This window comes from Castor canadensis, chromosome 1 (genome assembly GCF_047511655.1).
Source record: "Castor canadensis chromosome 1, mCasCan1.hap1v2, whole genome shotgun sequence".
NCBI classification, from domain to species: domain Eukaryota; kingdom Metazoa; phylum Chordata; class Mammalia; order Rodentia; family Castoridae; genus Castor; species Castor canadensis.
Genome location: NC_133386.1, coordinates 188,243,684 through 188,250,073, shown reverse-complemented (window position 1 = coordinate 188,250,073; position 6,390 = coordinate 188,243,684). Strand labels below are relative to the sequence as shown.

Below are 6,390 nucleotides of genomic sequence, written 5' to 3'. Positions count from 1 at the left end.
ACTGTTGGTGGGAATGTAGACTAGTACAACCACTCTGGAAAAAAATTTGGAGGCTACTTAAAAAACTGGACATCGATCTACCATTTGATCCAGCAATACCACTCTTGGGGATATACCCAAAAGACTGTTACTCCAGAGGCACCTGCACATCCATGTTTATTGCGGCACTATTCACAATAGCCAAGTTATGGAAACAGCCAAGATGCCCCAGCACTGACGAATGGATTAAGAAAATGTGGTATCTATACCAAGGTGCTTTTCTATCTGAGAGAGGTCAGCGAGGGAGAAGGGGACATGGACCCTCACAATGCCTTCCACTCCGGCCACTTCCCGGGGAGGGTAGTTGGAAACTGGCTGACTGGGAGGGTCGTGGGAGCGAGTGTGTGTGGGGGTTGATGGGATCCTGTGATTCTGGGTGGGCAGAAGGACGGATGGAAGGAGGGGTGGAAGGAGGGGGGAAGGAGGAGTGGGGGGCTGACAATTAAACAATGGAAGCTCATCTCTGATAAGGTGGAGGCTCATTAGCAGGGTCTAAAGAAGTCAGGAGGGGGTTCAGAGGTGGTTCAGAAGAGGAATTGGCTGGTTTTGAGACTGGATTAACTAAACCAGTCTCTTTTTATTCTTTCTAGATCATTTTATACATTTATGTCTATGATTCATTTTCTGTTTCTTTCCTTGTGCTGCTGAAGCTATCTTTTAACTCCATTGTTAACAACAAGAGGAAAGGGTGATTTTAGAAAGTAGTTCTTTGCAATTGAGTGAATTTGTACTCTGATTATATAGAAGTACTTAAATAAACTATAAAGCAAATGCCCCTTGACTTAATATGGGTAGTTGTAATATTGTTTATTATTAGTGAAGCACAGAGGAACAAAGGTAAACATTCTTTTCTGTTGAAACAACACAATAAACTTACAACCAAATACTTTTTGTAATTTGATGTGTTTGCCTCATGCTAATAACTTAGTGAGAAGTTTTCTCAGTGCTACGATGATATCCTTATTCCTCAGAGTGTAGATAATGGGATTCAAAGTTGGGATCAAAATGGTGTAGAAAAGAGACAGCAGCTTTCCCATTCCTTCATATTGATTTGGTTTGAGTTCTAAATAAGTGATACTCGCAGTTCCATAGAAGAGAATGACAACTGTGAGGTGAGATGAGCAAGTGAATAAAGCTTTAGCCTTTCCTCTGGCTGACATCAATTTCAGAATGTTGGAGATAATTTTACCATAGGAAACAATGATCAACAGAAAGGGAATTATCACAAAAAACACCACGGCAATATATACACTGCTATCTTGTTTACAAATGCCTCACCACAAACAAGCTTGAGGACTGGGGGATGTCACAGAAGAAGTGATTAATTCTGTTAGACCCACAAAAAAGCAAAGAGAAAATCTGGTATGTTTGCCCAATCACAACTGGAATTACACTGATCCAGGAGACAGCCACCATCTGCATACAGACCTGTTGGTTCATGACTATAGTATAATTCAGAGGGTTACCAATGGCCACATAGCGGTCATAGGCCATCACTGTCAACAGGAAGAACTCCACACCTCCCAGCATAAGGACAAAACACATTTGTGTAGCACAGGCCAAAAAGGAAATATTTCCTTTTTGGGTACAAAGGTCTACAAGCATTCTTGGGATAGTGACTGTTACATTACAGATTTCTAGAAATGAAAAATTTCTAAGGAAAAAATACATAGGTGTCTGAAGAGCAGGGTCAGTTTTTGTTATCAATATTATAATACTGTTACAAATCAGAATAGTCATGTATATGAATGAAAATATCCCAAAAAGAATCCACTGGAGCTGGGGAATATCAGAAAACCCCAAGAGAACAAATTCTGTAATTGTAGTGGTGTTTGATTTTTCTGTTTTAGTTTGCTGTCCATCTGCAGATACAATATATCCAATATGGTTAATTCATTCATGTTTTAAAATGAATTCAACTTTCATGTTACCTGCACTAGATTCATGGATCTCTTCATAAGATATCTTAAATTATTTCCACTATTACCATGCTTCATTTTGATAATATGAGATTTGAAACTTCAAAACAAAGTGATATATTGTTAAAATGAGTTTAAAAAAATGAAATCTACTATAAATTATTGAATTAGCTATAATTTTATCAAGAATATTGAAAGATGTACACTATTATTTATTGTGGAAGAATAATATCTTGTTTTGTTACCTTAATAGTGGAATTTTGTTTACAGTCATTTTCTATGTTTTTTGTGCTCTTATTATTTTTTTGTATATTGGTGGTGATATCCATTTTCTTTCATGCCAAAGGTTGGCCTTAAACCTCTTCTTCAATTCTCATTCAAAATGATTTTTAAGTCCCCTTCCCTGTTTTCCAGTGAGAATGAAGTTTTAAATCAATTCATTATAAGTGAGGAAATAATTACATGCATTGAATGGTCTACTTATCTCCATAATTATATATGTTATATGTGAAAAAGATTAATCCTAGAATGCTACCCATTAAATCTCTCCCTTAACAACTACTATAGAGCATAATAAAATATGAATTAGTATTTAAGTTGATTAAAAAATATGACCTATTCTTCATATTTTATCTCACATCTCCCTTCGTGTTCATTGAGCTCCTTTATCATATAATTACCAAGCAAGCACAAATAGCTTTCTCTGGTTTCCTTTCACAATGATGTATAATAAAAGTGCATCTTTGACTAAATCCAACTGTTTATGAGTTACTCCAGCCATGTAAGTGAACAGAGAACACGACTGTCATTTAAACATAAGACAGACAAAAGAAACCTCTCTTTGATCATTTATTTTAATATCCAATATGAAGGCAACTCTGCTTGACAATTCCCATTACACTTTCATAGTGTTTGTTTTCTAAATTCCCAAAAAAAATTTGTGCATTTTCCAATTTTCTCAAATCTATTATACCACAGAGCCCCATCAGGTGATGATTTCAAATAAATATTCATACTAAATTGGATCAGAAACATATTCTCTCATACTCCTATGTTTAGGAGTATATGAATATTACCTGAAATAAATAATTTAATTATTGATGTCATTGCTGTCATTTGAAAAGTCTACTTTGATAGTGAGATATACATAAGTTATAGTAAATAGCTATTTTTAGATAATGATCTCTTAATTTCTGTTTCAATTGATGTTGATCCTCAAGTTAGGGCTATCCCTAAATAAAACAGTGCAATGGCATAATTAAAACTTACCTTCATAGACTTGCATGAAATAGTTTCAGTGTGTTTTTTTTAACTCAAAACATTTATCAGCTCTGCTTTGTCTTTTATTTAAGAGCAGTTGATATTTGAAGCAAACAAAAATATTTTAAGACTAGTCATATGCACCTTGGGGAAAATCTTCTCTTGTGCATGAATTTAATTTATGGAAGACTGATTTTGTTCCTAATGAGTTTCTAGAGAGAAACCTGAACTATTCAAATTTGTTTTAATCTGTTATTGTCAATTTCTTTGGCTGTAGTTTTTGTTATTTTCACACTTTCACCATAAGATATGTTTTTGGCACCACTGTATATGTATTTTGCCATTTTTTTGAGCTTATTTAATTTTGACCTATATGATGCAATGGATTAGATTAATGGATTTTCAAATGTTAAGCTAACATTGCATAACAGGGATAAATATTACTTGTCATGGTTTAGAATTCTACTTCTACATTATTGGAGTCACTTTTAATTTATATCTATGTGTGTATGTTTCTTGAAATATTTGTTCATACTTTCAATGGTTTATTGAAACCACTATCTACTAAATCCATTATGCCATTCAGTTATGGTCCTTCTTTTATTGTCTAAATTTCTTACTGTTTTTTTTCACATTTTCCTGCCTTGTGAAATTTCTAGTAATTTCTGGTTGGATTCTCATTGTTTTAGTTATTCTACTGTGTGTGTACATTTTATTTTATTTTTAGAGACTGTTTTGAGCACAACTGTTGCTTTAGGCCCATAGTTATATTTGGAATTGTTTTATTCCCTAAAGATGTCTTATGAGAAAATATTTATTTTTTGGAGGGTGGGGTGGGTTTGTTGCATGTTTGTAAGGGGGTTGCCGATGTGTGAAGCAATTTATATTGGTATCACTGTAATTAACTTCACATTTTCAACACAAGCATATATTATTTAGTATTTATTGTGTTCAGTTTCATTTTATGTTATCCTTCCTCCAAATTATTCCATAAAGAATTTTTTAAAAAATAGGAAAATGAAATTTCTGAAATCCTACCACTTTGTTTTTGTAAATATTCACCTCTGGGAATTAGAGGTTAGACAATATGAGCAGCCTAATATACACTGCCATACCCCTATTTCTTACATGATAATGTGGAACTGCAAAAACAGTCATTTAGATAAGATTACAAAGAGCAAGAGCAATTTTCTCATATTAAAAGTATTTTATTTTGTTTTATAATAATCATTGATATATTGTTTCCTCTTCTAACAGCTTTTTTCCTTTAGAACTATTTTGATATATGTCAACAGTTTGTACAGGTGAAACATTTTGGGGTTGCCAAATTATGATCCACGGGCCAGATCCTGTTAATGAAAATACGTTTTCTAATCCTGAGGTCATACAGCTGTCTTTTATCACTTCATATTTCACTCTTCAATTATCAGTCTGCACTGTTCTATAAATATCATCCTACTTTCTTAAGATTGTTCTCCAACATTTCAAACCAAATATGTAAGCATTTTTCTTTCTATGTGTGAAAAAATGTGACATTTGACTTTTTAATGGTTGGGTTATCTCACTTAACATAATGATCTCTAGTTAGTTCAATCCATTTTCCTGCAAATGACATGATTTTAATCTTCTTTATTGCTGAATAACACTCTGTTGTGTATGTATGTCACAGTTTCTTTATCCATTTATTTCTATTGGGCATGTAGGCTGATTGTATGGCTTGGCTATTGTGAATAGTGTTGCAATAAGCGTTGGTTTGTAGATAGGTCTCTTCTAGGTTGATGTGTTCTCCTTTGGATATATGCCCAAGAGTAGTATAGCAGGCAGGACAAGTTTTCATTTTTTGATGAACCACCATATTGATTTACATAATAGTTGCACTAATTTACATTCCTAACCAGAGTGTATAAAGGTTTCCACTCTCCTCCTTTCTGCACCTGCATCCTCACTAGCATTTGTCTTTGTTTGTTCTCTTGATAGGCATTCCAACTGAGGTGAAATGGAATCTCAGTTTCATTTCTGCTTACATTTACTTTACGGCAGGGGAATATTTCTTCATTATTTATTAGTCATTTGTACTTCTAAGAACACTTAAAGTAATTTGTAATTTATTTATTCAGCTATTAAAAATTATGAAACATCTATACCATTTGAAAATAAAAGCAAGTTGCTTTTGAAATAGCCTGGGTCCTTTATAAATGGTGTAGTTGCTACCTCTCAGTGGGCGTGTCTTTTCTTTCTGTTCACACCTAAATTTCCAAAGAAATGTTTCTCTTTGTATTTATTTTAATGTGTTTTTCTAAATAAACTTTCCTGATAGATCAGACTTCCCTGCAGTCTCTCCATGGAATATAATTTCATGTTCTCATTTTTTTCCAAATACTGAAAGAATACCATGATGTCCTATAAGAAGATATACTCTTAAGTGTTCCATATTGCCTGCAGGAAATTTGACTTCTCTATTGATTTTTTGTGTGAATTTTGTTTTCTGTAATTCTTCTAAATAAAACTTTTAAGCAAATTGTGCCTCTTGTTAATATTCTCTGAACATTCTCATCTTATTTTCTGTCAATTTCATCTCACAAAAACTAAAATTCCTTTGTTCAATAAATTATGATGTTCTTCCAGGAACAACGAGACCCCATGAATGGACAAACATAGCTTTGTGCTTCCATATCTACTTGACTTTGTTTCGAGAGTGGAGATTTTCCAGACTTGTGTTTTGCTCGGCCTCATTACATCAAGGGAACACACTTCTCCCAACTTTCATTATATGTACCCCAAGTTGCATTATATATATATATGTATATATGTATATATATATATATATATATATATATATATATATATATATAAACTTTAACTTTCCATAAGTAATAATGTTCTAACAGTGGGAGAGATTCTAAGAAAGGTTTCCACTGAAATTGAAAAAAATATTTTTATATTATTAACTGAACATGTTTTCTTAAAGATAAAATGGGTAAAATAGAGACCCTGCTAGCAGAAAATGTGACTACCTGATAAGTTTTCAATTGTACTACTATTTATACATACATTCCCACTGTCCATTTCCTTGGCAATGTATCTTGGTTTTGACCAGTATCTACTTTATATTCTACACTTACTATTATGATCACTGTCTTAAATTGTATATTTTCCTTGTTCCTTCCTCTTT

At 33.1% G+C, this 6,390-nt stretch overlaps 1 pseudogene; it reads right to left on the bottom strand.

Moving 5' to 3' along the window:
• Positions 1-950: 950 nt before the first annotated feature.
• LOC109680350 (olfactory receptor 10AG1-like) lies at positions 951-1,923 on the bottom strand (annotated as a pseudogene).
• Positions 1,924-6,390: the final 4,467 nt, after the last annotated feature.